Raw genomic sequence first — 12,066 nt, forward strand, 5'->3', positions numbered from 1 at the left:
TAGAGACCTAGTACTTACACTAAAATTTTTTTAGAACAAAACTCTGGACCAGTGTCAAGGAAACAGGCTAAATCAGGAAAAAGAAGAGTGGGAGTCAAGACTGGCATTATGTGAGATGCAATGCAGAAACAGAACTATCAGAAAAACACACATATCAAAGAAGAAATGAGTCATGATGACTGGGGTGAGCAATTTTCTGAGAACCAAACAAACTATAAGTAAGAAAAAAACAAATCTAGCTAGAAAACTGACTCAAATAACAATATCAAGATGAGGTACTCAAATAAGGCAGTTGTTCTGGCTGAAGTGCTTTTATCCCTATTACTTAGAACTGCATTGTCCAATATGATAGCTACTACCCTTGTGTGATTACTTAAATTTAAGTAATACTTAAAGGACCAGTTCTTCAGTGTCAGTAGCCACATTTTAAGTGCTTGGTAACCGTATGTGGCTAGTAGCTCCTTTATTGGGTAGCAGGGGTGTAAAACTTTTCCATCATTGCATAAAGTTCTCTTAGATAGCACTGACCTAGAAATATGAATCGATCCCATCACCAAATCTAAATGGTTATAAAGAAAAAACTCTACTAGACTAGTCCTCTTCTTGTAAATAGTCATAAAACTGAACAAAATATATGAAGCAATAGCATTCAGGCACTGTACAAGAGGCAATACAAAAGTGCAATCCATGAGAGCTGAAAAACTGAAGGTGAGATCTATAATCAGAGCAGCTACCTACCTGGACATCATATTCTGACCACAGCACACTGAGCCAGAGTAGAGCACGGAAGTCATGCTGAATTTAGGAGTCAGATATCAAGACCTCCTGGCAACTTAAGTCATTGGAATATGTGGGGAAAGACATTGGAGATTAGGCAGTTGTGCAGAGGGTTTCCCAGTGGGTTCTTGGCAGTGGGGCGAACTGTGCATGGGCAGGGCAAGACCGCATTGGGCTTACTGGATTACAGCTGGTATGGAATTGAGCTCAGCCAGAGTCTAGAAAACTTGTAAATATTCTTCCAACATGGTGGACATTCAGCTGAGACATCAGAAACCCCCATCTTAAAAACAAACAACAACAACAAAAGGGACCTACTCTAGATCTGCCCTAATAAAGGCTAAAACCCTGCTCTGGTCACATATACAGGGGAGGCAGTGTTTAAATATTGAGTCCTATCAAGTTAGAAGGGCTTGGGAAATGTAGTAAGCTTCTTAGAGATCCCCACTAACAAAATGTAAAACAGCATACACAAATTCATGGTGTTCAGCCAGGAACTGAACATTGAATTAGAACAATAATCACTTTCCAGGGGAAGATAACAGACTTCAGAGTTTCTAAAAATGTATCATTTACAATGTCGAGTACAAAAGAAAATATTAATAGACATTTAAGAAATAGAAAACTATGACTTAAGAGTCAATAGAATAAAAAGTAGTCTATAGGAACTGACCCACAGTGACTCAGACGTTGGATTAATCAGGCAAAGACTTTAAAGCAGCTATCATAAACAAATAGGTTCAAAGAATTAAAGACAAAGATGTTTAAAGGATTAAGGGGAAAAAGTAAGTCTTTCCTCAGGGTGCGCTGGCAGCTATCACCTTGGTAAGGGGTGGGGCTGGAGATGGAGGGGCTAGAGCTGATGCCAGATGCCGGGCAGGACTTCCCCTCCGCTCTGTGGCCATCACCACCCTATTGATGGGGAGGCCGGATCCCAAATTGCTGGAGCAGAAGCCCCAAGGGTCAGGCCCGAACTGGTTTTGTTCCCTCTAAGTGTCTGTTTTGCCCTCTCCCTGAACCGGGTGGGAAGTGCTAAAGCACTGGGGCCTGTGCAGGCTACAGCTGCCCACCCAGCCTCTGCCCCAGGACGGGGTTACCTCTGCATCCCACGGTCAAGTCTTTTCCCTGGGCATGGCTACCGAGATCCAGTGCTGCACTGTGGCGTGCAGTGAGCGGAGCCGGAGTGTTTGCTTGGCGCAGCCTGTGGCACTCAGTGAGTCAGTTGCGGGAAACCCTGCAGCCGCTAGCATAGACTTCTCTCTGCCCTGCCTGGGAGCAAACCAGCGAGCACCAGTCCCGGCCTCTTACAGCCCTTCTGTTAGTCCCAGTGGTCCTCCAACCAGCCAAGGAGGCTTGTCTCTCCCACATGGGACCCCAGGACTGCAGCACTCAACCTGCGGCTTGAAATGCTCACTCCTATGTGTCCACCCGTATAATCTCCCTTTTTCTCTGAGTCCCCCTCCCAGGGGCACAGGTCCCAAATGGATTGCTTTTCTCCTCTTCTAACCCAATTACCTGTGGATCTTTCTTAAAGCTCTGGTTTTACAGAAGTCCTTCTGCCAGTTTCCAGTTAGTTTTCAGTGAGTATTGTTCTACACGTTTTTGCTGTTTTTGATATGTTCATGGGCAGAGGTGAGCTCCATGCCCTCTTACTCTGCCACCTTGATCAGAATCCTCCTGTGGTACTTATTTAAACTATATTTTGTGTAATTCAGTGTCCTTTGGGCACGATAAAGAAACACCCATTTATTTCTTGACTCATCATTTAGTCATTACTTGGAATTGCTGTTTTTACAACAATTTTCCTGTAATTTTATCTAAATGCTTGTACTTGCCATTATTTGAAATCTTTGGGGCTGTTTTTATCATACAGATCTCTACATTGAAAGCTGCCACTTGACTCCCACTGGCACTTCAAATTTTATTTATTCAAAATTGTACAAATGTACTCTTCTTTCCACATCATTATCTCTCTGAAATCCCCACATTTCCTAACATCCCATGTCCAGTCAGTCTCTGTAACGTCCCTCAAAACCGGTCTGTCCTTTCTTGTCCCATTTCATTAATTCAGACCCCACTACTTTTTATCTGGACCCTAACTATCATAATGGTATTACTTCCAATCTATTAATTTTCATACTGTTTTATTTCTTTGTTTCAGGATTCACCCCCCTAATGCCCACCTTAATCATTACAGGAGGCAACAATTTCTTTTACTAGGTATCCTTTGAGACTGGGTGTTATAGATACTGTTATTTGGAATCCACGTCACAATGTGTGATATATAGTAGGGAAAGAGAAGCCATTCCCATTTCTCCAAGGTACATGGCATGGCTCCAGCATTCTGAATGCTTCAGGGAATGTTTCGTTATTTGGTCAATTGAAAGATTTTGAAGGCTTAGAAATAACCAGTAGACAATACCCTAGTGAATAAGGAAATTGAGTTCCCCAATATCTGTGATAGTGATTAGGCAACAGTGAGATCTGTCTTAAAGTGGATTTTTAGGTGGTGAACATTTAGGATTATCCCCTTCTCTACCATCAGTCCTCACTTAATGGAACTGTCTTCCAGTGATTACAGGCATAGCTAGTTTTATTGTGCTTCACTTTATTGTGCTTCATAGATGTGACATTTTTTTTTTTAATTGAAGTTTTGTGGCAGGCCTGTGTCAAGCAAGTCTAACAGTGCCATTTTTCCAACAACATTTGCTCACTTTTGTCTCTTTGGTAATACTCACAATATTTCAAACTCTTTCAAAACTATTTTTTAAAAAATATCTTTATTGGAGTGTAATTGCTTTGCAATGTTCTGTTAGTTTCTGCTGTACAACAAAGTGAATCAGCTATATGTATACATATATCCTCATATCCCCTCCCTCTTTAGCCATTATATTTGTTATTGTGATCAATGATCTTTGATGTTACTACTGTAATTGTTTTGGGTTGCCGTGAATTGCAGCCATATGAGATGGTGAACTTTAGTGATAAATGTTGTGTGTACTCTGACTACTCTCTCCACTGGCAATTCCCCCATCTCTCTCCCTCTCCTTGGACCTCCCTATTTTCTGAGACACAACAATATTTAAATTAGGCCAATTAATAACTCTACAATGGCTTCTAAGTATTCGAGTGAAAGGAGGAGTCACATGTCTCTCATTTTAAATCAAACCTACAAGTGATTAAGCTTAGTGACGAAGGCATGTCAAAAAAATAAATAAATAAATAAGGGAGGATGAAAGATAGGCCTAGGGCTTCCCTGGTGGCGCAGTGGTTGAGAGTCTGCCTGCCAAAGCAGGGGACACGGGTTCGAGCCCTGGTCTGGGAAGATCCCACATGCCGTGGAGCAATTAGGCCCGTGAGCCACAACTGCTGAGCCTGCGCGTCTGGAGCCTGTGCTCCGCAGCAGGGGAGGCCGCGATAGTGGGAGGCCTGCGCATCACGATGAAGAGTGGCCCCCGCGTGCCACAGCTAGGGAAGGCCCTCGCACGGAAACGAAGACCCAACACAGCCAAAAATAAAAATAATTAAAAAAAAAAAAAAAGATAGGCCTAAAGCAAGGCCTCTTGTTCCAAACTGTTAGCCAAGTTGTGAAGGAAAAGGAAAAGTTCTTGAAGGAAATGAAAAGTGCTATTCCAGTGAACACACGAATGATAAGAAAGAAAGAAAACACACTTATTTCTAATGTGGAGAAAGATTTAGTGCTCTGGATAGAAGATCAAACCAACTGCAATATTCCCTTAAACCAAAGCCTAATATCCAGAACAAAGCCCTAACTCTTTTCAATTCTATGAAGGGAGAGAGGTGAGGAAGCTGCAGAAGAGAAGTTTGAAGCTAGCAGAGCTTGGTTCATGAGGCTTAAGGAAAGAAGTCACCTTATAATGTAAAAGTGCAACGTGAAGCAGCAAGTGCTGAAGTAGAAACTGCAGCAAGTTATCCAGGAGATCTAGCTAAGATCATTAATGAAGGTAGCCACAGTAAACAATAGATATCCAATGTAGATGAAACAGCCTTCTATTAGAAGAAGATGCCACCTAGGACTTTCAAAGCTAGAGAGAAGTCAGTGCCTGGCCTCAAAGCTTCAAAGGACAGGATGCCTCTCTTGTTAGAGGCTAATGCAGCTGCTGACTTGAAGTTGAAGCCAGTGCTCACTTACCATTCAGAAAATCCTGGGGTCCTTAAGAATTATGCTAAATCTACTCTTCCTGTGTTTTATAAGAACAACAAAGCCTGAATGATAGCATGTCTGTTTGCAACATGGTTTACTGAATATTTTAAGCCCACTGTGGAGACCCAATTCTCAGAAAGAAATATCTGTCTTAAAATATTACTAGTCACTGACAATCCACCTGGTCACCCAAGAGCTCTGATGCAGATATACAAAGAAACTAATGTTGTTTTCATGCCTGCTAACAAAACATCCATTCTGCAGCCCTTGGATCAAGGAGTAAGTTTGACTTTTAAGTCTTATTCTTTAAGAAATACATTCTGTAAGGCTATAGCTGCTAAAGATAGTTATTGCTCTGATGGATATGGAAAAATAAATTGAAAACCTTCTAGAAAGTATTCACCATTTTAGATGTCTTTAAGAATATTCCTAATTCATAGAAAGAGTCTAAATATCAACATTAGCAGGAGTTTGGAAGAAGTTGATTCCAACCCTCATGGATGACTTTGAGGGGTTCAAGACTTCAGTGGAGGAAGTCATTGCAGATGTGGTGGAAATAGCAAGAGAACTAGAATTAGAAGTGGAGCCTGAAGATGTGACTGAATTGCTGCAGTCTCATGAGAAAGCTTGAATAGATGAGAAGTTGCTTCTTATGGATGAGCAAAGATAGTGGTTTCTTGAAATGGAATCTACTCCTGGTGAAGATACTGTGAAGACCTGAAATGACAACAAAGGATTTAGAATACAAATAAATTGGTAAAGCAGTGGCAGAGTCTGAGAGGATTTGACTTTGATTTTGAAAGAAGATCTGCTATGGGTAAAATGCTATCAAACATCATTGCAATGCTACAGAGAAATTGTTCCTGAAAGGAAGAGTCAATGGATGTTGTAAACTTCACTGTTGTCTTATTTTAAGAAATTACCAAAGCCACCCCAACCTTCAGCAACCAACAGCCAACACCCTGATCTGTCAGTAACCATCAATGTTGAGGCAAGATCCTCCACCAGCAAAAAGATTATGACTCACTGAAGGATCAGATGATGGTTAACATTTTTTAGCAGTAAATTATTTTTTGATTAAGTTTGTACATTGTTTTTTAAGACAGAGTGCTATTGAACACTTAACAGACTATAGTATAGTGTAGGCATAACATTTATATGCACTGAAAAACTAAAAACTTTGTGTCACTCACTTTATTGAGATATTCATTAGTGTGGTGGTCTGGAACCAACCCATAATATCTCCAAATTATGCCTGACCAGACTATGCTCTAAAGTCGTAAAATTATCCATCTTGTTATGATGATGTTGATGGTGGTTAAAACAAAACATTGAAGAAAGTACCAGAGTGTTTAGCAATAAACATATAAATTTAAAAAAATTAAGAAAAACCAGCTTTATCTAAGAACAGAGTAAAAATACAAATACATATAGATCTTTTTAACACAAAATTGTTGTTAACAAGGTACAATGGAGAGGGAATTTCTAGTCTCTATAACGAAATAAAATGAAAATTGAAGAAGCTACAAGTACAAGCCAAATATTGTTGTAGGACAGAGGGCACTATATAACCATAGCAAGTGAGGTTTTGGTAAAGAACCTAGTTGTAGTAGACGAGCAACTTAGGAAGAGGGGAATTTTGATCTAAATTTAATGTGCAAATCCAATCAATATGTCTCAGAACCTTTTAGGTACTAGCTACCTGTCATTTCTCAAGTAGACTTTAGTTAGTTAGATATAGGACATGAATCACGAAGTTGCTATATCCACATTGCCTGACTTATGCTATTATTCAGCATTGTTGCATGAAAGAAATAGTCGATTTGAAAATGGGAAATGCTCACTTTCTTGGTGCACTGGATTAGTTAGTCTTCAGTCTCAGTAGTCTAGACCAATGCTGCTCAACATATGGCCTGTGAACTGATAAAGGCCACCAACTCTGTTGCAGATCTGCAAAAAGATAAGTACTATAAGTGAGTGTAAGCATTTATATTTTTTATAGTAATTTGACATTACTGTGACATCCAAAGGCATGATAAATGGATTTGCCTTTTTGAATAAGATTAGACCAGTTCAGTTGTTGAATTCATGGTACGATTTTCATGTAGTGAGAAGTGCCTACTACTATGCCTTATAAGACAATATAGTGAGGTGTGATGTTTTAAGGTGTCTGCCATCACTATTTCAAAAGATTTCAGAATATAAGAAAATATAAGCTTTTATTTTTATAACAACATTTTATACTTAACTTTTGATCATTCAAAATTTTTTTTCTAAATTTAATATTTATAACTCCTAACTAAATTAAGGAAGCCAATTTTGAATTATTTATTTTAAAATATAACTTACATGTGGCTAAACAAGCTTCATCATACTCTTTGTCAAGCAAAGACACCCTTTTTCCTAACATGGCAATAGTAATGAAACAAATGATAAAAATGGAAGTGATTCTGAAAAAATAAAACAAAAAAATATTCATCCAAGTTATATTTAATTTTGTTTTGTAAACATATTGATGATGAAGTGAGAAAACCACAGAGTATTATTTGCAGAGATATACTGGCTAATGAAACAATGAAACCATTAAAACCTAATTGGAATTTTCAAACAAACCATTACAAATAAATTCACACAAAAATAATAATTTGAAAGGAAGAATATTGAATTATTAAGTCAACAGAAGACGTTTATTATGTTATATGTGAATATTGATAATCTAAAAGGCACTCTTTCAGTGAACAAATATAGCTTTTATAATTATTTCCATTTTTTAAAATTGTATGTTCTGATTATACTTTTGAAAGATGATTCTATGTCTATTGAATCTAATAAAGATCAGGATTTTATATTGTATTTATTTCATTTTAATATTAATACATTTTTATTGTATGCTAAGTTATATTGGTCTACAATGGATATGAACCACACACAAACAAGAAATTAAAAATATTCACAAATAGTTTAAGAAGCTCTCCTCTAGGCAGCCTATATTTTAGCTTAGTGTTTCTCAGACTTTAAAGTGCATGCGAATCACCTGGGGATCTTGCTAAAATGAGCATTCTGATTCAGTATATTCATAAGACTGAATATAATGGGAATCTTTCTTTGAGAGACAGGAAAGATAAGATCCTGACAGTAATTGTAAATTTAAAACTTTTTTGTCTGATTAATACCCCAATCTTCCCATGGTTCAAGACATCAGAAAACTGTTCAGGGTGTCAGAAAACTTGAGCTTTACTGGCTTTATGTATCAGAAGACAACGTTTGAGACTGGTAGAACAAAAATTAAGGGGCAGAGAATCTAGGAAGGAGGAGGTCACACAGATGGAAGCCCCAAAATCTGCATGTAAAATGTGAAATCACTGAAATCTTTGGCTAATCAAGAAACTGTGCAATTGCAGAGGAGACACCAGTGTCTACAGTAACTTGAAGGTGGAAGAACTGATCAGAGATTTCAACTGCTGATATAAACAAGAAACCTGAATTTGAAGTTTGACCTACTTGAGTTAATTGTAGGGTAGAATAAGAATTAATCTCGAGACAAAGATAGCTAAATTCAGAATCTCTACAATGTATCCATCATAAACTTTAGTATCCACCTTAAAAAAAAAAAAAACTAAACATTTGAAAGAACAGAAAAAATTGACTCATACGGAAATAAAAAAGTCTGGGCACCCAGTGTTAGACAAGATAAATTAACAACAGTGCACCCTATTCATTCAGCAATTTAAAACTAAAACCCTGAAAGAAGTAAAAAAACTATCACAAGTCTTTGAAAGTGGGAAAAGGAAGTCAAATTGGCTGGAACCTTGAGACTCAATGGATAATGTTTCAGTGAGTTTCCTAGGGTAAGCATACATTTGTCTCCTGGTAACTAAAGCAGCTTGCAACTCAGAAACAACAATCAATGCAGACAAAATTAGCCTCAAGGAAAGCCCACACTCTAGCCAACGGCTGAGAAGAGGACTGACCTACAGAACAGTACCCTTTGGACTACCAGACCTATTATAGACAAGTTCTACAAAAGGAGTTGGACCCCACCCTCACACCAATGGAGTTTTCAGAGACTGTGGGACAGAGCCTTGCCAATCATGAAACTCACCTTTAAATATAATGCTATAGATGGGTTTTCTAAAAAAGCATTATAAAAATATAACCTGTAAGTACTAATCAAAAGAAATCTTCAGTGGTTTTATTAACATCAGATTAGTGGACTTCAGGGCAAGCAAAATCATCAGGGCTAAAAGTGGCAGTTCACCAAGAAGAGAAAACAATCCTGAATGATCGTGCACAAAATAAAGATCTTTGAAATATGTATAGCACATGTATTTATGTAATATACATAAAAACTGAAAGAACGGAGAGAAGGAATTAAAAATACCCTTAAAATTAAAGAAGACTGAAATCATTTCAACTGTCTTTTCCAAACACAAAAGTATGAAACTAGAAATCAATAACAGGAGGAAAACTGGAAAAGTCACAAGTATGTAGAAATTAAACAATACAATCCTGAACAACCAAATTGTCAAAGATGAACTCAAAAGGGAAATCAAAAAATATCTTGAAACAAATAAAAATGGAAACACAAAATATCAAAGCTTATGGGATACAGCAAAAGCAGTGGTAAGAGGGAAGCTGACAGTGATAAATGAGCACATTAAAAAAATCTCGGGCTTCCCTGGTGGCGCAGTGGTTGAGAATCTGCCTGCCAATGCAGGGGACACGGGTTCGAGCCCTGGTCTGGGAAGATCCCACATGCTGTGGAGCAACTGGGCCCGTGAGCCACAATTACTGAGCCTGCGCGTCTGGAGCCTGTGCTCCACAACAAGAGAGGCCTCGATAGTGAGAGGCCCATGCACCGCGATGAAGAGTGGCCCCCTCTTGCCACAACTAGAGAAAGCCCTCGCACAGAAACGAAGACCCAACACAGCCATAAATAAATAAAATAAAATTTAAAAATCTCAAATAAACAACCTAACTTTATGCCTTAAGGAACTAAAAAGAAGAAAAAACTAAGTCCAAAGTTAGAAGAAAGGAGATAACATAGATCAGAGAAGAAATAAGTAAAATAGAGAATAGAAAAAATATTAAAAAGCTCAATAAAATTAAAAGTTGGTTTTTGAAATGAGAAACAAAATTGACAAACTTTTAGCTAGACTTTTCAAAAAAGACAGTGAGGACTCAAAATTAGGAATGAAAGGGGAGACATTACAACTGATATTACAAAAATGCAAAGGGTCATAAGAGATTACTATGAACAATTATATGCCAACAAACTGGATAACCTAGAAGAAATGGATAAATTCCTAGAAAACATATAACTTATCAGTATGAAATAATAAAGAAATAAAAAATCTAAACAGATCAGTAATGGGTAAAGATATTGAATCAGCAATCAAAAACTTCCCAGCAAATAAAAGCCCAGGACCAGATAGTGAATTCTACCAAACATTTAAAAAAAGAATTAATGCCAATCTTACTCAAACTCATCCAAAGTATTGAAGAGGAGGGTGTACTTCCAAACTTATTTTATGAGGCCAGCATTACCCTGATATCAATGCTAGATAGTGATATTAAAAGAAAAGGAAACTATAGGCCAATATTCTTGATGAATATAGATATAATTATTCTCAACAAAATACTGCCAATCTATATTAAACATAGTACTGGAAATCCTAGCCAGAGTAATTAGGCAAGAAAAAAGGCATCCAAATTGAAAAGAAAGAGGTAAAATAGTCTGCTGGTGACATGATCTTGTACATAGAAAAATCCTAAACTCCACCAAAAATTTCTTAGAACTAATCAATGAATTTAGTGAAGTTGTAGGATACCAGATCAATATACAAAAATCAGTTGCATTTCTATAAACTAATGATGAACCATTTGAAAAAGAAATTAAAAAATCTCATTTACAATGACATCAAAAGTAATAAACTATTTAGGAATAAACTTAAGGAAGTGAAAGATTTATACACTGAAAATTATAAGATATTGATGAAAGAAACTGAAGACACAAATAAACAGAAATATAGCCCATGTTCATGGATCAGAAGAGTTAATATTGTTATAATGTTCATACCACTCAAAGCCATATATATATTCAATGCAATCCCTATGAAAATTCCAATGACATTTTTACAGAAATAGAAAAAACAATCAAAAAATTCATGTGGAATCACCAAAGACCACAAATTGACAAAGCAATCTTGAGAAAGAACAAAGCTGGAGGCATCCTATTTCCTGATTTAAAAGTATATTACAAAGCTATAGTCATCAAAACAGTATGGTATTGACATAAAACCAGATACATAGACCAATGTAACAGAACTTAGAGCCCAAAAATAGACCCTCACATATACAACCTACTAATATTTGCCAAGGGAACCAAGAATATACAATGGGGAAAGGATAGTCTCTTCAATAACTGGTGTTGCTAAAACTAGATAATCACATGCAGAAGAATAAATTTGGATGACAATCTTACACCACTAATAAAAATTAAATTGAAATGGATTAAAGATTTAAATATAAGACCTGCAACTGCAAAATTCCTAGAAGGAAACATAGGAGAAAATATCCTTCATATTGGTCTTGGCAAATTTTTTGTTTTTTGGATTTAACCTCAAAAGCACAAGCAACAAAAACAAAAAGAAATAAGTTGGGCTACATCAAACTAAAAAAGCTTCTGCACAGCAAAAACAAACAAACAAATTAAAAAAACCAAACAAAATCAACAAAACAAAAAATCAACCTACAGAATGGGAGAAAATATTTGCAAACTATCTAGCTGATAGGGGTTACTAATATCCAAAATATGTAAGAAATTTATATAACTCAGTAGTTTAAAAAAATCTGATTTAAAAATGGACAGAAGACATTTTCCCAAAGACAACATACTGGCCACACAAATGGTCAACAGGAACATAAAAAGATATTCAACATTGCTAATCCTCAAGGAAATGCAAATCAAAACCACAGTGAGATATCACCTTACACCTGTTAGAAAAACTATTATTAAAGAGACAAGAGATAACAAGTGTTGGTGAGGATGTGGAGAAAAGGAATTCTCATGCAGTGTTGGTGGGAATGTAAATTGGTGAAGCCACTATGGAAAACAGTAAGAT

At 36.9% G+C, this 12,066-nt stretch overlaps 1 pseudogene; it reads left to right on the plus strand.

Annotated features, from left to right (window-relative positions):
- Positions 1–1,646: 1,646 nt before the first annotated feature.
- LOC137752858 (protein tyrosine phosphatase type IVA 1 pseudogene) overlaps positions 1,647–12,066 on the plus strand; it is a 60,690-nt pseudogene continuing 50,270 nt past the window's right edge.

This window comes from Eschrichtius robustus, chromosome 1 (genome assembly GCF_028021215.1).
Source record: "Eschrichtius robustus isolate mEscRob2 chromosome 1, mEscRob2.pri, whole genome shotgun sequence".
Taxonomy (NCBI): Eukaryota; Metazoa; Chordata; class Mammalia; order Artiodactyla; family Eschrichtiidae; genus Eschrichtius; species Eschrichtius robustus.